We start from the raw sequence: 21290 nt of genomic DNA, 5'->3' as shown, positions 1-21290 counted from the left end.
AGTGTATGGAGTGTACAGAAGCTTTCATAAGGAAAGTGCGGAACGTAAGGTCTTACGGAAATATACAGATTTTGTAAGGTGCTTAAAACAATGTGCAATAGTGTATGAAAGGCATGTGCATTGTTGCAAAAATGTGGAAAATCTACATTTGTTGTCACATTTTCAGCAGGAAATCCGAGCTCTATATAGTTATAAATGAATGCACAGTGACATATAGTACAAAAGAATAACGCAGGCTAGTCTGTGTTGTCAGTCACCACTGTTCGCCCCTTTCCAGAATGAATACTACTTCTGCAGATGACCAGGTGCTAAAGTCTGTCACACGGAAAATGTGTCATTCACAAGGAATGACAATAACTGTCATTTTACTTGCATGCTGTCACACGAAAACAAATCAAGCAAAAAAAGCATGACTTCAAGGGCTCGTTTTTTTGGTAGAAACGGTATTAATGAGACGTAAATTCAATGCGAATGAATTTGTCAATAATAATGAAACTCTTCTCATTAACATTGGCAAAGAGAAATGTCATTTTAAAATATCGACCATGAGCTTAGCCCCCTGAGCACCGACAAAAGAAATGAAAATCTATGAAAACTAATTGCATGTAGCCTAAAAATAATTTTTATTGATAAAATGTGCTCCTACATTATAAATACAGCTATACACAACTTGCCACAGTTTCATGACAAAAACGAGGTAGGGGTAGAGGGAGTGGTCAGAAAAATAATTAAGTATGAGAGTACAACTGATATGTACAGACACATTAATGGTGCTTATCATTGATGCTCGGGTGGTTGTGTATAGAGCTGGGTCGTTATGAGATTTTCAAAAGCATTGTTTCAGACCACCATGGAGATTACGCTTTATTGTAGTGCTACATAAGACACAACTTATGGGCCAGCTTTAATGAATAAGAAGAATATAGGTGAAACAAATGCTTTAAAATATATCATGGCTGCTTGGACGCATACAAGCTATGTAAAGCGCAATAAGGTGAGGACGCATGAGCTTCTCTTGATGCTTCAGTTCTACATAGAAGCTTCAACTATGCTGCAAAGAAATTTAACCAATCTCTGTGTGTGCAACATTGTCCATTTTAAACCATCTATATGTATATATAAAATTCCTACTGCGAGTTAGGCTATGTAGCACTCGATAACTCTTCCTTTTATTAAGGGCAATTTTTCAAACATTGAACATTATTCATTTTCTGTCTCATGACTTCGTGCCCGCAATTCTTGGTTTGGCTTGATCACAATTGTGCAGCCCTTATTTTAAAGGAATAAAAAAATCATCAACCAAAATACATTTTAGAACTGCTTCTCGGTGATATTGGCTTCCCTCAACTGCCACAGCTTGAGATGAGTCACATAGCAAGTCTCGCGCATACCTAGGGCCTACCCTTGAAGCAGCTGGTCCAGCTGTGAAATGCTCAGTTTTTTCTCAAATAAATTTTTTGGTTTGAGTTTTCTCACTTCTCGATTTCCTTCACAATCAAGCAGACCCAATGTTCCCCTTATTCTCTAATTTTGTTGTATTATGAAATAAATAATAAATTGTAATAATGAAAATAAAAATAGTAATAACTGTTGCGCGAAAAACGCAGTCCCACATACAGACTTGAACGCAATATTGCTTTTATTTTGTTTTAGTACCTAACGCATTAGAAAAGATAGCAGTACACAAAAAACATTGAAAAAAAATTTAGATTCAGCGGGATATGAACCTGCGCCACTCAATTGTGCTCGCGTACGTGAACTGAGTGCGTTAGCTTGCTAAGCTATTCGCGCTGGGCAGAGCATGCGCCTTTAAGTTATATATATAAATTTTCTGTTTACACGCTATGTGTTGGCATATTTATGTACGATATGCGATCGTATATATTGTTGTGTGCATATGTTTTGTGATTGTATATACGTCACATGCTTTTCGCATGTCTTTCAACTATAGATTGCCGTCCCGTCGCGGATAAAAACGAGTATTTTTACACCCACACACAAGGTTGAGCAGTTGAAGGTTGATTCCCGGAGTTCTCTTGCGATTGAGTCGGCCACCACAGGAAATTAGAGTGATACGCCATTAATCCCTGCATCTAGCTGTATTCCACTTAGTAGTTTTATCGCTCGATGACAAATCGAGCGCGGGGCGCGATGCTATTGCGCACGACCATGCCTCGCGTAGCGGCGACATCAGCTGATTGCGCCGGCAGGCTTGCTTCGATTTGCTTCAGAGCAAAGAAATGTCATACCTTGAAAGATTGCGTACTGCACTATTTCAAAATGTTACTGCTTTGTAGTCATCCTATGGTTCATTGAGAATTGATAACTCTGATATGAATACTATAGAGCTTTGCGTCGGCGACACGCACCGAACGTAAAACCGCACTACGTCTGTCGTAGAAGCAGTAGGAGGCTGTCGTCTGCTAGAACAAAAACAAAACAAAGACGTGCAAAAATATTCATAGGTTGTAACTTGTTTTTTAAATAACCGTTTATCACTTTCAAAGTTATTTTGCCAGATAACACACATTTTTTCAATTTATAACAGCGAAAGGTGTTTTTTTATTTTCCTCACACAGATATCCAAGTCAAATCCATTCACAGCTAAAGCCACTTGTTGTTTGTCTTCGTTGTTTCTATGAGCATGCCGTTTCGGTGCGTCTCTCATGTGTTCGCGCTGCTACACACGAGAGCACAAAATGTTAAATTTACGCAAGGAAGCGCCGTTCCTCGTTCGTGTGATGTGCTAAGATTGCGCCCTATTCCCGCGGTTGTTCGAGTGCGGATCAAGTGCGAGTCGTCCAAGGAGTCGGCGGGTTATGCGGGCGCTCGAAGGACTCCGAGGTGACGGCTGACGCCTGTGGTCGCTTCCCTCAGGACAGTGTGAAAGAAACCAAAGGTAAGGGGGACACTTTTTTATGTAGACTAAGTATGCCACTCAGTGCAAGTGTGTGTTGCCGCACTCGAACGTGGCGTCGTGAAACGGCAACCTTACGCACCTTTGCGAGCGCGGTTGCCGATTCGCTTTGACAACGCTAACGCCAGCAGAGCCATGGCGCATCGGCGCGGCCTTACTGGAGCTAACTCGAGACAACTGTGGCAACATGCATGTGTATAGTGATCGATTTTTTCATAAGTGCAATGTAGTGAGGAGGACGCACACGGCACTTGCTACGTTGTTGATTAAACGAAGCCCTCGGGGCCATTTGATGCAAAGCAGCATTTTCTTCACGTTCGTGGGCAATACAATTTGCAACTTGACTCAATTCACCTAGCCAACGCCCAAGTGACTTGATAAGCATACGTTCACAGTAGAGCGTTATTATACCCCTAAACAGTGGCGTATGCTTGTTGAAAGATATAATGTGTGTGCCTAGTGTAGAGAGAGAGGTGTTTGTGGAATCTGTATGTGTACCTGCAAGACGCCTTTGCTTGTAACTAATAATGTACCGGCCAGCACCTACATTGTACGCCTGACTTTGCAGGAAACTTGCATGCACAATGTGAGATTTTGTAATCTGCCAGAGTTGCTTTTTATAAAATAATGCAATGCCAGCATGTTCAAAATATGTTTCCCTGCTGTGTGGCAGGGGTGCGGTTATCACGCTGTTGTGTAGTTGCTGATGCAAGCACTTATAGTTTTGATGCGCTAATATTTCTCATCTAACTCATCAGTTGTTTGGCTGTTTTAGCACAAACAAGGCAAAGAGAGAAGGAAGACGGGTAATGATAGGACCAGTGCCGACTTTTGTTTGCAGGAGAATACACATGTTGGTGTATTTATTGTGACAGCCTTTCTGTGTTGCTTTTTTGCCCAATTTATGCAACGACAAAGTTGTCAGCAGTATGAGAGAGAACACTGAAATTAGCTTTTAAAGATCATGACTAAATGTCTAGTAATTCACAGCACAAAGTAAGAACAAAAGACATCAGTATGATCAATGTGGGACGAGTACAGTCTTGCATCTAAAAAATGTATTGTGCAAAATTTTGTCTAAGTAAAAAACCTCTTTATATTTGCAAATAGTGTGACGTCACTTCGAGCACCGTGCCAGCCATTCCCTCCCTCTGTGCAAGGGCTGGTTGGCAAGGAAGTTGTTGGTGACGTTCTTGATAGACCACTGATACGTGTGCGATTCTAAACCTGTAGCCTAATATATACGTAATCTTTTGTGCAGTTACATCTCTGCATCTGACACCTACAACTTATTTGCATATTTACATTGCTCTCTTAGGACCTAACACACAAAATTGTAGTGTGCATTGTCACTTCATGAATATCGAGCGGTAAAGGTACTGAGTATATGTGAAACAAGAATCTCTGCTTATTACATGAAGACATATGAGGCCTTCGATAAAACGAGTTATACCTTTATTGGGCTTGCGTACTCATTGGGGTGATTCATACATGCAGCTTCAGCAAATGGTATCTTCCAGCCCGTTGATCACGCAATTTTCTTCGGCACACAGCGCAAACACTGAGCTGTACCCACTCGCAGATGATCGCGTCAAGTGCATATTTACATTGACTAAAATGTCCAATCAAGTTTTTTCAACGACCGGTCCCTGCCACGAGTGCTAACGTCTTCGCAAACAAGACACATTGTTATTGACACTGCACACACCACACACAATATTCTCAGTTGAACCGATATTCTCAATACCTTTCAATGCACTCCACATGCCGCAATCAACAGTGCACATTTTTGAAGACTGTGCCGCTGTTCCTCACACAGGTCACCAGGTGTGTTCACTTCTCCAAGATAAACAGACAGTGTGGCAAATATTTTACCACACAGCAAGATGTTTGCTGACACATACTACAGCTAGTGTCGACATTGTAACGTGAAGTGTACGTTTTGAAGAATTAAAACTTGCCCCAAACACCGCATGACTGTACCTGGCTGAGCCACCAGCGGGAGTGTTTTTCCAGCCACACCTTTTACGCGTGCCAGTGACATCATGCTGTGACGTACCTTGGTAGGAGCCTATCGCTGCATACTTCATGTGAATGAGGGTCCTGTTAGAGAAAGCAGGCATTGCTGATTTCGTAACTTGTTCATTTCCAACTGGACCTTCATTTACACAAGTTGTCTGACTGATATTCAGGCGAACTTTTGTGCAATAAATTATACAGTTGGCAGTCTATGCTTGCCCCATACTGTTGTTACTGCTGTTTCTCGTTGTTACTTTGCACTGTTCATTACTGCTCACCTAGAGAAACTAGCCTAGCTTGCCGCTGTTTTGGACAAGATGCAGCTGGCAAGTGCGATAGTGTTCAAAACTCGAAATGCTCAAGCAAAAATTATCGTTTCATATTCAGTTAGTTGCATTCATATCAGTACATTATAAGTAATCATTGATTAAACATGAATCCGTGTTCTTTCACATAATGCTCACAACTTTTATATCAAATTGAATGGCGTTTATAAAGACATGGGTTTTAGCTAAACTTCATGCTGTTTTCTTGAAAAGCCGACAAAACGCTATTGCATGCTTACTTGTCATGAATTGGATTGTGTTTGAAATACATTGCAATTCTTCACCGGACTGCCAGTACCCTTCACATTGGGGGAACAGTTATTAACCATGGATTGATTAATTTTTAAGAACGGAAAGAAAGAAGCGGTAGGCCGGCATACTTACTTGATATTGGCATCCGTTTTGCTACCCAGCGCATTATCATGCAAACTTCCTATAGAGTGGTTATGTGTCTTGCATGTGTGTCTGTAAACCAAGAACTTTGGGTAGAACTATATTTGTCTTACAAATGGTTGCAGGACTGTGGAGGCTGTAGGGCTGCTTAGCCAATATGAAGGGTGGAATCCTTGGACATGTGTTCAACCATGCTGCATCAGCTGCTTGGTGTTTTCACGGCATCTTTACAGATGTGTTGGGTGAGTAAAGCAAGCAGGTTTCAACACAGGGAAAAGTATAATATGGCAGCACCTCTTGTGCGTGCCTTACATCCCAATTATATCAAATATTTATCTTGCAGCTAGTGGCCTGTAATTTTTAAAAAGACACTTCTTTTTGCTTTATATTTGAGTCTTGATGCTTCGACAGCAATGTATTTGTGTTTGACAGCAGGTGTTCTTGAACAAATAACTGATCTCAATAATGACAAAACACCCTTCATACTTGGTCCTTAGCATAAGCTAGCACTTATCTGTAGCAGATTCAATCATTCATTTTTTGCTGGGATGATAATGGGCAAGTAGCAAAGGCAAGTTCATGTTGGAGTGGTCGGTGACGTCTGTTTAGGCTCTGCCATATTGCTTTGCAACCAGAGTTACTTGTGGCCACATATACAATGAAGCCACATGACGTGCATTCTAAAGGAGATTATCATATCACATTTCACTGCATCTTAATATGTGTCAAACAAATGCAGATATCTTTAGCTTGCCACTATAAAGGGATCCTAAACCAACACAGGGTTGAAATTTATTCGTGGTGTTGCAGCTGTGTATGACTCTGCAATGGATGCATAGCCGTGATAATTTTTCTATATGTTGTCGCAATAGTAACGTTACACACATTGGACGATACGAAAGAGGTCCTCGCTTATTTCGCTTTTTTTCGCTATGCTTCTTTCTTGTCTCTTCTTGCCATGTGCTCCTCCTCACTGTGCAAGGAGCAAGAACAGTGGCGACACAAACACGTATTTAAAAAAATATTGTAAGGTGAGCACTGAGGTTCTGAACACTTCCAAAAGGCTCAAAGAGGGAAAGGTTTGTTTATAGCTACTTTTTGGGCACCCATAGCTAGTTGTGCTGCTGTAGTTGTCATTGTTGATCAGGACACTATTCTGAAGTCGTTGCACAGATTTGCTTGAAATGTTTAAAAAATAAATGGAGGTGGTTTGGCACCCTTTATTGCAGTTACATACAGAACTAGGTTTCAATGCGTAAGCAGAATCTGTTCACTGTAAATCAATCCTAATGATATCTGAAATTCAGGAAATATTCACAGAAAAGCTCAGGAAAAGGCTAAGTGGTTGCACCTTGAACGTGAAGGAGATATCCTTCTTCTTAAAGGTCAATAGACAGTCTAGTAGTCTCGATATTACATGCACTATAAAATATTCTGGTGTGGTGCTCTTCATGCATGTTATATTGAGAGGTGTTTTAATAGAACCGTTGTCACTTTGCCCTGCGTTGCTGAAATTGTTCACATAGTTGTAATACATGAATCACTTTATGCTTTTTGATTTTATGCAAATGGTTTGCTTACCCAGTCGGTATAACTTGATTTGGATAAAATCATAAATGCTCTAAAATGTTTTACTATACAGCGGATTTATTTCTAAAATACGCGACCATAGATGTGAACGCAGTTGGTGGTGTGCTTGATTATAGCTTAACTATCACCACTCTAACTACACCTGCTACAGTGCATAGTGGGACAAAAGTAATGGTACTTAACATTACTGGCAGCATACACTTTTATGTCTCAAAATGTGTTAGAAAGCCTGGTTAAAATGTGTGTACGTTTTTTTTCTATCCAACTAAATATTCTAGTCTACTCAAAGCAGCTCCCAATCTTTTAAGGTCCTCAAACTATTAGGTGTTCAAAAGAAGTATCAATGCCATATCCTTTCTTTGTCAGCCTACTCACCACTCTAATAATGAGAATTACCCGACAACATTAGCCAGGAAAATATAGGGATGTTATAAAAAGTAATGTCAATTCAGTTGTCAAAAAGTGTCCATTCATTAGTAACTTGCCGCCAAGTTACGTTTTCGTTCACTTTTCTTTTCACAATTTTGTTAAAGTTATTTTTGATAACACCACCTATAGTTTGTTTGGCATCATTGTCTGCTAGTTCTCATTATAATGTGTTCAACAAAGACAACGAACCCTTAAATTTATAGTTCTTTCCTTCACTCATCAATCTGAAACAGTGAATCTCAGTAATCTTAGCAGAACAGAATGTGCCAGAATGCCATTAAATCTTAGCGGTTTGTGACTTGTTTTTTTGATCAGTTGTGCGTGTGTTCAAGTACATGCATTTAGGTGGGAGGGTGAACCATTGCCACCTCTTGTGACTCGCAGATTTTCTGAGAACTAACAGATGCATAATGCTGCCAAAGAAGTATAGGGATATTGGAAGTAATCGTAATGCGATTACCTGTAGGCAAAAAAAAGGTGTCCCACACTCGCCATAATGGTAACAGGCAGCGCTGACTGAGTCTTCTATGATTAAATGCACATATATACCGTACAAAATGGAAGAGGGATAGCCGCCATGGTAGCTCAGTTGATCGAGCATCGAACATGTTATTCGAAGTTCGCAGGCTCGGTCCCTGTCCAGGGCAGGTTATCTTTTTTTCCTTCTACTTTTCTTTCTTCACAATTACAAGATTTCTATTTTTCTTGCAGATTTTCTGGTATAAAAAAGGTACCTTATAATCTGAAGAGGCAAACAGAATGTGCCAGTGTATGAGTTAGCTCTTGTAGTGGTTACAAGTAAGATATGTTTTGAAGAATAAATCATCCTGCCACTTGCCTAAAGAATGGCTACAGGACTTGGTGCTCGATGCACTTTGTTATTTTTGAATCGAGCTATCTTGAATTCTATTTTTATAAATTACATGGGCTACTCATGGGCTACTCATTGGCACGGTGGCACTCACGGAATGCGGTCAGCTAACAATCCGCTTGTCTTCATCCTACAGCTCATCCTCGGACTGCTGCTTCATGCCGGTCCGGGTTCCGAGCCACCAGGACTACCCAGAACAACACGTGGCGTCAACGTCACTATCAACACTCGAGATTCCTTACTGATTCAGTCATGGGATCCCGTGCTGCAACGTTCATCGTCTACCTGCGCGGACACTGTGCGCATTTGCTGTGCGCATAGACCAAGCTCAGCGCCACCACTAGACCCAGCTATAAAGGACCACCTCAAGCACGGCCGGGCCATTGGGCACGGTGGCACTCACGGAATGCGGTCAGCTAACAATCCGCTTGTCTTCATCCTACAGCTCATCCTCGGACTGCTGCTTCATGCCGGTCCGGGTTCCGAGCCACCAGGACTACCCAGAACAACACGTGGCGTCAACGTCACTATCAACACTCGAGATTCCTTACTGATTCAGTCATGGGATCCCGTGCTGCAACGTTCATCGTCTACCTGCGCGGACACTGTGCGCATTTGCTGTGCGCATAGACCAAGCTCAGCGCCACCACTAGACCCAGCTATAAAGGACCACCTCAAGCACGGCCGGGCCATTGGGCACGGTGGCACTCACGGAATGCGGTCAGCTAACAATCCGCTTGTCTTCATCCTACAGGTGAGGAAGCGTTATGGAAAATGCATTAGCTCAAACAACCCTTTCTTGCTTGTGCTGCCGTGCCCACGGCTATATGCTGTTGCAATTGAGCATGCGGCGTCTATACTTAAACTCTTATTGCTTGGCGGCGACATCGAGACGAACCCTGGTCCTGATATCAGCCAACAATTAAAAGAAATAGCTGCGGATATAAAAGAGATTAAGGAAAGTCGTCTGGCTAAAATTGACAAGAAATTAGACTTACTGACAAGCCTAGAAGAAAGAGTCAACTGTTGTCAAGAACAAATCGCGAATCTGAATGTTCTCATAAAATCCATGCAAGAAAAAATTGACGATCTCGAGAATCGTAGCAGGCGAAATAACCTGATAATTTACGGCTTACCAGAGGCAGAAGGCGAGACGCCCCCGATACTTGAAGGTACAGTAAACAAAAACATAATTGAAGGCACTCTTGAACTAAAACCAATAGCAATCGAGCGCATACACCGGATAGGTAGAGCAGCGCCAAACAAGGTTAGACCTGTAATTACTAAACTACTAGATTCTAGAGACAAACCTTCAATACTAAAGAGGGGATATAAACTTAAAGATACCGGCCTATCGATTGCTGAAGACTTTTCTAAACATGTACGCGATATCCGAAGGAAACTATGGAACAGTGCGAAAGCTAACCGACAAAATAATGAGAAAGTTTCTCTTGTTTTTGATAAGTTATATATAAATAATCGCGCATATGTTTGGAACAATGAGAAGGATGACAAGGTACCGCTTAATAAAAAAACCGTAGGAGAAGCCTCGGCTACTACAAGTTCAGCAACGGCGGTGAACGTACCTAGTCATCAAACAAAAAAGGGAGCTGTTACTCGTCGTGCTGCAAAATCGGTGAACTAGCACTCCTCACGGTGAATGCACGAAGCGTCATCAATAAGCCTGAATTGCTTGAAAATCTGATCATTGATCATGAGCCCCACTTGGCAGCAATTACAGAAACCTGGCTGACGCCTGACGTCTTTGATCACGAGTTTGCACCACCTAACTATTCTGTGATCCGAAAAGACCGCCCCACACGTGGTGGTGGAGTGGCGTTATTAATAAAAAAGGGACTTTCATTTGTTGCTCTTCCGGATGTACAAAGCGCAGAAGCCATTTTTTGCAAACTGCTCTGTGACGGCGCGAGTATATTCATAGGTTGTGTTTATCGGAGCCCAAATTCTGGTGATGCTTCTATCAGTGCCATTCACGATTACATGCAACGTCACACCTTTGGTTCGCGCGTTGTTCTCATGGGTGATTTTAATCTGCCAGATATTAACTGGAATAGTATGTGCTACTCATCATCGGCTTCGGATACATTGTTTGACCTTATGCTTACCTTTAATCTCCATCAGGTCGTTTCACGTCCAACCCGCTCACAGGGAATTTCACAGAACATACTTGATCTAATATTTTTCAGTAATCATTTCGACATAAACCGCATTAAAACTGACGTAGTCCATGGTATATCTGACCACGACGTACCAGTGTGCTTCGTACCCCTCGACGGCACCATAACCACTCATTCTTCTGTATCTGTAGTAACAGACTTCGAAAACGCCGATGATGATAGCGTGCTGACGCATCTCGCTCATGAATTCCAGCATTTTTCAGAAACCGGTTCCCATGCTTCAATAGATGTAGATTCTCTTTGGCTCCACTTCAAATCAGTTGTACTTTACTGTATCGCGCACTACATACCCACAAAAACAAAGCGTCCTCCAAAAAATAATCCATGGATCACGCGGGAGGTAATTCAAGCAAAGCGACGCTTGAAAAGGTTACGCAGGGCAATAAAAACGAAAGGAGGGGGAGAATCCGAAATTCAGAAACTATCGGAAGCTATCGCGGAATTCAAACTTAAAGCTAAACGTGCTAAGCAGCACTATTTTGACGTAGTATTGCCTAACTTCCTTGTTGATAATCCCCAAAGGTTCTGGAATCACTTTCGTACCAATAAAACCGTTACACCACATCTTCTTCCCGAAGAAAAAAAAACTAAGGCCAACGCATATAATAATTTTTTTCAGTCAGTGTTCACCGTGGATGATAATATCATTCCCGCGATTAAAACAAAACAATACACAGAAATCGATAAACTGGACATTACGGACGCAGGGATTTTCAACCTTTTGCTTAAACTTGACCCCAAGAAAGGTAGCGGTCCCGACGATATACCAAATACATTCCTCAAAAGATATGCAGAGTGGTGCAGTAGATACCTAGGCCTAATTTTCCGGAAATCACTCAGTACTTCACAGCTACCTCAAGAATGGAAAATAGCCAAGATAAAACCAATCCACAAAGGAGGAGACGCAGATTCACCTTCAAATTTCAGGCCCATTTCTCTAACTAGTACATCATGTAAACTTCTCGAACACATAATCTTAAAGCACATGACAGTATTCCTAGAGCGCATTAATTTTTTTTCCCCCAACCAACATGGTTTTCGCAGTGGCTTATCCACAGTTACTCAGCTCACAGAACTAGTACACAACCTCGCTGCTACAATTAATAACCGTGGTCAAACTGACATGATTTTACTTGACTTATCTAAGGCTTTCGACTGTGTGTGTCATAGCAAATTAATCGCCAAAGTTGAAGATGTTTTTGGTATAGGAGAACTTTCTGGCTGGGTAAAATGCTTCTTAAATAACCGCTCGCAATTTGTAATTTACGAACATACGTTATCAAACACAGTCGCAGTTACATCCGGAGTCCCACAAGGGTCTGTCCTCGGACCACTGCTCTTCTTGCTCTATATTAACGATATCGCAGCTAACATCAAATGCAATATAAAGCTATTCGCAGATGACTGTGTCATTTACAAAGAAATTAGTCATTACAGTGATCATAATGAGCTGAATGATTCTCTAGCTGATATAGCTAATTGGTGCTCCAGTTGGCAGATGACACTCAACGTACAAAAGTCTGCGATCATGACTGTGACCAGGAAAGCACTACCATCCACCTTCACATACGTAATTAATAGCACCCCCCTTAATAGGGTTGATGAACATAAATATCTAGGCGTCACAATAACATCGGATCTCAAGTGGGACAAGCATATAAGTAAAATAACCTCAAAGGCGCTACGGAAACTATTTTTCTTAAAAAGAAGCCTAGCACACGCAACAACGGCAACGAAGCTGCTAGCCTACACATCATTTGTAAGGCCTGTTCTAGAATACGCTAACACAGTCTGGTTTCCGCATACAGTGACTAACATAAAAAAACTTGAATCAATACAAAGAAAAGCGGTGAGGTTCATTCATAATAAATATAAACGCACAGACTCGCCCACGCATCTTTTAATGAAATCCGGTTTGCAAAAGCTATCCACAAGAGCGAAACACGCTCGCCTAAAATTCTTATTTCAGTTACTGAAAAATAACTATCGAATAGATATTTCTAAGTATATTTCGTTTTCCCAGGCTCGACCTACACGTAATAAGCATGCGCACACATTGACAGAATATGCATGTAAAAATGACACGTTTAAGTATTCTTTTTTTCCGCTCGCAATATCAGAATGGAATCAACTTGACGCTACTATCACCAACATCGAATCACTATCGGAATTTATGGCACAAATAGAAAAAAATGTGTTTGCGTAAGAGGACCTATGTATGCAAAGTCACCAACATAGATTTCTTCATTTCATCTTCTAGAAACTTTCCCATTTACGTCAACTTATTGCTCAATGCCAGAAATGTAATCTTATTTACCCTAGTCTTATTTCAGCCCCCACCGACACCTGTACTATTATTATTTTCTTTGGTCACTTTTTGCGAAGCCTCATGTTCCTTCTTTTTGCTTTTTTGTCATTTCCCTTGAACCTAGCATGTGTTAGGCGTTTTTGTGTAAATTCCACTGAGTATGCTGTTCCTTAACCAGCATTTTGTTTGCCTTACTGTATGCTGTATATATCGTGCTTCTTGTTTTTTTTTTTTTTTTTTTTTTTTTAACCCACATATGCTGTAATTACGCTACAAATGTTAGTGTATGTTTTAACTCACTTGTTTTGCTTTGATTTTTTTTTTTTCCCTCTATTTTTATTGCCTGTACTGAAAATCATTGTACTGCCCAACTGCCACGCTCTCGAATGAGAGTAGCAGTATTGAAAATAAATAAATAAATAAATAAAATGACGGTATCACACACTTTAATGCCACAAAAAATATGCAGCGAACAATGTTATAAATGCGAAATCGCATAAGGATAAGGTGAGAACTGCACCCTCAACGAGAATGTACAGGGAGCACAAGGTGCAGGCGTCATTCGTTTTGCCCGTGCTTTTCAAGTGCGAGCCGTTTTCACCTCGTTGTGATCAACTAACTAGATTGAGATGTGTTCTTATAGTACATAAGGATGCTCCACGGGAAACTAGGTTTGTCTAAAACTCTGTGTGTCTTTCAACCTATATGGTGCCAGTTCAAGAGTTCATGCAGACCAGATCGTGTAAAGCAGGACACGCGTTTAACATAATAACATGGCTTAAAGGATAAAGCAGTCAATGGGACCGAATATAAATTTTTATAGTAACTGTTTTTTTCTGCAATAGAAAGCTTACTGGTCTGATCGTATAAACATGCAGTGAAAGAAGAAAATTTTTGGGGCTTGTTTCTTTTTGTTTGACATGGCTTTCATGAGTACATCTAGTGATAACACAGAAAGTGCTGGAAACGTTTTAAGAATTTTCGGGTCTCTGACTGCTATGAATTGTCACACAACACAGGCAGCAAACAGTGGGAGGTCAGCATAACAGCTTTATATGTTTGTGCATTGCAGTTTGCTGCAAAACCATGCATTTCATGTGTGTGCGAAATGCACATATTTGGCACTGTTTGCCACGATGACAGTGCTGCTTTTTGAGGGTTGACTCCTCTGCGTAGGCAGCACAGAATAATGTTGGCACAGGTAATACCGACATATGCTGTAACTTTGACCACTAATCTTTTTGCATGTTAAAGCATCAAATAATTTGCAGTAAACAAACAGGCTGCAAGACATAATAATTTTTAGGCTTTTAAGTGCAATATTAAAAGGAAATGCCACTCAAGTTGCAAAAAGAATGCAGTTCAATTCAAATTTTTTGATTTCCACCTCCAATCACACATTCTGGCGACTTGTAAGTCTTTTTAATGAAGAAATCCTAATCAAAACGTTTAGCTGAATGGGTTGGTACTGATGTTGAATTTTGTGCACTGCTCATGAGTAGAAGGATAGATTCGTGCCCTACCCTTCAGTACTGCCTGAAATCGGTCAGGCAATCTTTGCATACTTTTAGTATCGTTGCACGATCAGTGTCAGCTTAAGCTATGCCATGAGAGCGGGCCACAGCGTCCTGCTAATGTTGTTTTCGTGTGCAACTGTAGTTGTGGTTGTGCTGAATGACCTTTCTTTATATACACTACGTAACAAACTTACTACTTTAGAGTCAATTGCATCTTCGGATCGATTGTATATGTTTTCATATGCGAGGCCGTAAGTTTTATAAGAAGTTTCTCAGTGTGCCACGAGAAAATGTGTGTTCAGCAAAAATTTGTATATCGTTATATACAACTCTTAAAGCCTCGTCTACAACTTTGTGCAGGTTGACCTTGAGCAGAAAACGAGGAGCGGCAGCAGACCCCAGAAAAGAGCAAGCACCCTCCAAGCTCCCCAAGCTCTCTTCGACAGGAACAGCAAAGTAACTGTGTGGCACTGAAAACCATTGCAAGGAGTGCCTTATCAAGACACTGTGCTGCTCTTTCATCGCAGAACACGAAGTTGACCACTCCAGAGGAAGTTCACGCTGTGTATTGTGAGTGCGTCAGTGGTTTTGTTTTGTCCAGCCAGCAGTCAAGAAATCATGTGTCAGATTCAACCGGGATGGCTAGAGGGAGTCGGGCAGGCATGTTTGGACATTTGTCTAGCCAAGTGGTGCCAATTTGCGCACTGGTTCTGTTGGAGTTACTGCCACAAATCAGAGAAGCTTCGTCACCTCTCTATATGTACAGATGTGTCGTGGAAGATTAGCTGCATTAGTTTTTTCTATAACTGATAGCTGCCAACATTCTTCATTGTACAGGAGTTTTGTTCCTCAATTATGGGTGTAAAGCCCTCCACAGAAAAAATGCCACACGTCTACTTACAGAAGGCCCCAAGGCCCTACTTCAAGGTTTTTTCGGCTTGTATGATAAGCACCTCATTTGGGTGTACATGAACATTTTATAAACATGTACAGCAAGAAATTTGGGTGGCTGGTCATTTGTTCGTTATTATGTTTCTCGCAATATTCTTAAGCATGTTGTGCATTACGTTGTCAATCTGGTTCATGTGCATAGAAGACATTACGAAGTTTCAGGCTACTTGAAGCACTGTTAATATAAAAAGCCAGGAAGCAAGCTATCAATAATTTTTCTAACACAGTTGCCTAATCTGATGAATGATACATCACTAAACTTTCCTGCGTAATAATCAATGTAAGCTCGTCTTAGTGTTATCCAAAATGAAGATGCGAGTCGACAGATAGAAGCATTTAGTCGGGTAATCAGGGTGAACAGTGGAAGTGCCTCAGACAGGCTGGCCGATGTTGCGATAGGAGGACCTATTTTTGAGAAGTCACCATGTCATCCTTGGCGTGTTAGTTTATTGGGGTTAGTAATGACATCATCTTTTGGTGTAGGCGTGTGTGCCTGTTGGAAATGTTTGTCTAAAAAAAACCTATAACGCAGAAGAGTGCAGCCCTTTATTCCTTTCAAGTTAGGTTGCGATGATACAAAGTCTTCTCCTGTCGGAGGTTGGGGGTAAGAGAAGCAAAAAAAGGTAAAAAAAGGCAAGAAGGAAAAAGAAGAAAGAAAAGGGGGATGCAAAGTAAAAGTAGTGTGCTACACTGCTCCTACTTTGCATCCCCTTTTCTTTTTTTCCTTTGTTTTCTTTTTTCATCTTTTTTGTTACATTTGCATTGTCCCATCTAGTGCATGAATCAATGACACATGGCTTTGCTGTAGCAAAGATGCCTATGTGGTGTTGGATTGAACAGTGCATTGTACTTCATTCAGTTAATTATAGGCTGATCAGTCTTGCAATAAGCGCTTCCTGTCTATCACCACACATGATCAAATGAAAAGTTTGCGCTTGGCTCTTAGTAAACTGGTATATAGCTTGTGTCTTGGACTACTCAAAATGAATGTTATTTTGCTGCTGTTTATGGTAGTGAATTTATCCAACATGAAAATATCTTGCCTTGTGAACCTTGTCAGACCTGCCTTTCTTTTTCTTTCCTATGCAGGCATTGTATGTAAAGAAGCCAGTAACAGAGAGGTGATAGCTTGAGTTTCGGAAGAATAAATGCTGGCAGTGAGGCGATTCCACATCAAACATACCAGCCATTTTGCCAACCATCCTAAATGTGTTTTCAAAAAACAAATAGTGTGCTCGTGTACTGTACTGAAAGTACCAAAATGCAAAAATCTATTGCAGAGAACAAAATATTAGGCAACCTTGATGCCTTCTGGACTTCTCAGGATGTCGTCTGGGTGTTGTTTGTAAAAAGTAAAAAGAAGTATTTCAAAAATAGTGCCTCTTCTACACCAAATTTGGTCTAGGCATTATGTAAAGGTGATTGTGTGTAGTGCATTAAGCTCAGTAATATTAGTGCAATTTTTTTGCCACATCAAAAGCAAGGAAGCAGTTCTTTTTATATGGCAAGTTATATGATTACACTTTGTTTTAAAGAATAAATTATTTTTGAAGTTTCCTAATGATGGCTGTTATCTGCATTTGATATACGACAGCTTCCGTTTTGAAGTTCCCCATGGCCCTCAATAGGAGACTTCAAAAATCATTTTCCTCATTTAAATAAAAATTGTAATGATAACACTTGCCATATAACAAGAACTGTTTATTTGCTTTCAACTTACACATAAAAGTAATTTTCCATTAGACAAACACATAGTTCAAATTGCATCTCAATGTGAACAAAAACGATTATATAGTGATATTTGAAATCTGGACCTAACATTATTTTTTTGTGAAATATAACTTTTGTAGAGTGAGTATTTGTGGCTCAAATATTCATGCAAAGTGCAGTATTGCCATACAAAAAATGCAAACGATAAATAATTTGGCTGAATTCTTCAAAGCCTATGTAGCGGATAAATTGCACTAGTGTTACTCAGCTTCAAATACTTTAAAGAAGCACCTTTACTTAATATATAGATCAAATTTGATATGGCAAGAAAAAGTGGTACTTTTAAATTTTTCTCACAAATAACACCCGCACGACATTCTGCGAAACTCTGAAGGTACCCACGTGACCACATCTTTTTTTTCTCTTCAAAATAATTCTGCAAATAACTATTTTCAAAAGAGTAAATTACCATAATTTTTAAAACTATATATCTGTGATGGTCGCCAGGCAGTATGATTTTGATGTTTGGTGTAGAATAGCCCAGTGGGAAAAACAACAAATGTCTGAGCATCCTTTGACGTTCGGGCAATTTTGAAAGCATTTGTTTGTTAGCAGCAATTCAATTAAGCCCTTGTCTTCATGCTTAGGCCCAGAAACAAAACACAAGTAACCGAAGTAGTCCTGAGAGTCATGCAGTCTCGCTGTTCCAAGGCTTGTGGAGCCTAATTTAGTGCAAGCTTCACCGTTTTTTTAAAAATTCTGATTCAACCAACAGGTTTTGGAGGCACAGTGCATTTTCAGCTAAATTGTTTCACACCAGTTACTTAGATAAAAAGTGGCAAGTAGAGGTAAAAATACCATTTTAAAAGTGTTGTAAGTAATAACAAAAAGGTCTGCTTTTTTGTGTGGTGCTTTGCCTGAACGCTGTGCTTTTTGTGGTATAGTTCATTGTCTAGTGAACATAGGGCTTAAAAACTAACATTAGCCATGTTGAGGTCGATTTCTTGGTTATAGTCATAGTAGCCATTATAAAAATTATGACTTCAAACTTGATTGTTCTTTTGAAGATTTTTTCTTGCATAATGATATTTCAGAGTCTTAGTCAATTTTGTTATAAGAAAACGTGATGTCATAATAGGGTCACTTTTTATAGAGTCATTCAGTTTTACCTTACCTTTCACGTTCCTAATAGAGCAGTTATTTTCAATATCGGTATTCAAAATGGAATGAGCATGCTGTTTGTAGTAAGTTGTAAGCACTTAGAGATAGCACATGCACCCAACTTTTCTGTTGGCAGGTTATTTCTGTTATTCTTGATTGATATGTTGGGTTTCACGTCCCAAAACCACTATATGATTATGAGAGACGCCGTAGTGGAGGGCTCTGGAAATTTCAACTACTTGGGGTTCTTTAACGTGCACCCAAATTTGAGCACACGTGCCTACAGCATTCCTGCCTCCATCGGAAATGCAGCTGGGATTCGATACCGCAACCTGCGGGTCAGCAGCCGAATTTATGTTACTCTTGCTCCCCTATTTCTGTGCAGTTCGGTTATAGTTGTCTGGCTTGCGCAGATTTTTAATGGCACCTGCCTTATCCTGCTTGCTTTCATGGTGATTTTAACCTTCATATTTGCATAGGTTTACCTCTCAAAATTGTTCAAGATGCCCACTTTGTGCACATACTGTATAGTATAAAGGCAGAAGACGTACATGCACACACTAATAAATGTACATTGAGAGCTTTCACTGGTAGTTCCCAAAGTTTTACTGTGCAGAAAGCATTCAAATCATAATTATATGAGGACAGAACAATAGATTATCTCTACCATTAAAAATCGTGACAACCTAGTTATTTTCACTGAGATAAGCATGCTGTTTTCTTTATTGTGGCAGAACTAATTTATACACTTATTTTTTCTATTATTCACATATGCATAACATGAAGGATTGTGTGCTTTATATTTTCAGTTTCATTCTGTGTGTTATATTTCTTGTGCATGTGAACTAAGGTGCTAACATGTGTCTCTGATATTATTTGTACCAATTATTTACATTTCCAGGTGCCTATGAAGGCCACATAAGTTCTATGGCAGTGACCTCTCAAATCTACAGTGGTGCCGGATCCTCAAGCAGCATTTCGCCGATCTCCACAAGGTGTTCATGAAATAAACACAGCGTCACACTTTCACAGTGCTATGGTTGTTATTTATGTTTAAAGATTTCATTCCGAAATTGATGTTACATTGTGTTCTGTGCCACCATCCTGTGGCTTAGGTGGAGCTTGTGAAATTACGGTGTAGTCACCTCATTTGTGTACCATCAACACTGCAATGTCACTATTCACAGCTGAAGCATACAGACAAATAAAAAATATATTGATTGTAGCAGGGCTGATGTGTATAATAATGCTTCTCTTTTGCAAATAATAACTTTATAAATCCTTTAAGTCTTGCATAGAACACTGCATTAATGTGTTGCAATGTAAACACCATATAGGATCGCTAGGATGTTAATTTAGTAGCTTTGTAACGTATTTTAGTTAAAAGCTAATTTTGCTTCCGCAACACGATGAGAAAGATGCCGATGATTCAATCCCTCATCACGCATATTTAAGAAATATTGTGATTTGTACACAGTATTGCATGTACTCAAGATGTGGACGTCTATTCAATTTACACATTATATTGCCTTGCACTAGATTCGGACGTAACATGCACACATTTCAGTTTTTCTGCATCATACGTCTTTCCATAAAATGCGGAGTCCACATCATGCGTCTCTCCATAAAATGCGGAGTCCGCATCATACGTCTTTCCATAAGATGCGGAGTCTGCATCATACGTCTTCCATATTCCAATAATTCCGTACTTGAGGTCTCCGCATCATACGGAACGTTTTAGTTGGGATGTTCACTGGCTCGACACGTGAGGCACCAACTGTCACTCGTACCTTGTTGACTCCATCACGCGCACGCGCTAACAAAGCATACACCCCCCTTAACTCGCCGTCCCTTTTATGCGTCATCGTTAGGAATCACTAACCGCGACATTGCGTCGGCATTAGCATTTAGACAGCCCTTTTTGTGTGCAATTTCCAGGTTATACTTCTGTAGTTCCGACGCCCAGCGTGTCAGCCTAGCACTCTGCGGAGTGGTTGGAGTCAGAAATTTGAGTGGGTTATGAATGGTAATCACCTTGATTTTAGCGCCAAACAGCCAAACATTCAACTTCCCCAGTGCCCAAATGATTGCATAAGCTTCTTTTTCTATTGTGGCTCATCGGGTCTGAGCCGGGTTAAGCCTCTTGCTCAGAAAAGCGATAGGGCGCTCCTTGCCCACCAGATCCTGCTGTGCCAGGCATGCACCAACGGCATAATCGGATGCATCTGTGGCGAGGATAAATTCTCTCTTTGGAACTGGTGCCTGCAACGCCGACGCCTGCACTAGAGAGTTTTTCACCTTGTCAAAAGCTTCTTGCGCCTCTGTATTCCAAGGTAATTTCTGCGGAATACGTCGGCCAGTTAGGTTAGTCAGAGGCATAACGACTTTGTAGTACTCGGGCACGTAGACCTATAATAGTTGGCTAGCCCTGAAAAACTACGAAGTTGTTCCTTTGTTTCGGGAGCCGGGATCTCCTTTATCGCCCTGACCTTCTCTGGATCGGCCCCGTGCTTGCCTGATCCAGCAATATGCCCCAAGAATTTTACTTCTTGTTGTGCAAACCAACATTTGCTTACGTTGAGCGTCAACCCTGCCTTCGCTAGGGACATAAGCACCTTGTCTAAATGTTCCAGGTGCTCGTTCCAGATCTCAGAGTATATCGCTACATCATCAATCTAAGCGCAAGCATAAAGTATATGCGGAGCCAGTAAGTACACTAGTGATGACCCTCTGATAGGTACTGGCGGCATTCTTTAACCCAAAGGGCATCACTCTCCATGCGTACTGGCCGTAGGGAGTGGCAAAAGCAGTACAAACCTGCGCGTCCTTGTCGAGAGGTATTTGCCAGTAACTCCTGAACATGTCTAGCAGAGTTATGTACTTAGCATTCGCCACTTGAT

General features: G+C 40.7%; 1 protein-coding gene and 2 long non-coding RNA genes across 7 annotated transcripts in view; 2 read left to right on the top strand and 1 right to left on the bottom strand.

Annotated features, from left to right (window-relative positions):
- The window catches only part of LOC119166787 (chymotrypsinogen B), a 1014345-nt gene that overhangs the window by 340676 nt on the left and 652379 nt on the right, over positions 1 to 21290 (top strand). The gene's annotated exons all lie outside the window — the stretch shown is intronic.
- The window catches only part of LOC142783846 (uncharacterized), a 577947-nt gene that overhangs the window by 475392 nt on the left and 81265 nt on the right, over positions 1 to 21290 (bottom strand). The gene's annotated exons all lie outside the window — the stretch shown is intronic.
- Positions 5490 to 19412, top strand: LOC142783847 (uncharacterized). The gene is made up of 3 exons (XR_012888516.1): positions 5490 to 5897; positions 14929 to 15138; positions 19292 to 19412. It is a non-coding gene; the product is annotated as an uncharacterized LOC142783847 (long non-coding RNA).

The sequence above is a fragment of the Rhipicephalus microplus genome, unplaced genomic scaffold (genome assembly GCF_043290135.1).
Source record: "Rhipicephalus microplus isolate Deutch F79 unplaced genomic scaffold, USDA_Rmic scaffold_12, whole genome shotgun sequence".
Lineage (NCBI taxonomy): Eukaryota > Metazoa > Arthropoda > Arachnida > Ixodida > Ixodidae > Rhipicephalus > Rhipicephalus microplus.
Note: the sequence above shows the minus strand (reverse complement) of the source record. Positions and strands in the feature narration are given on the sequence as shown.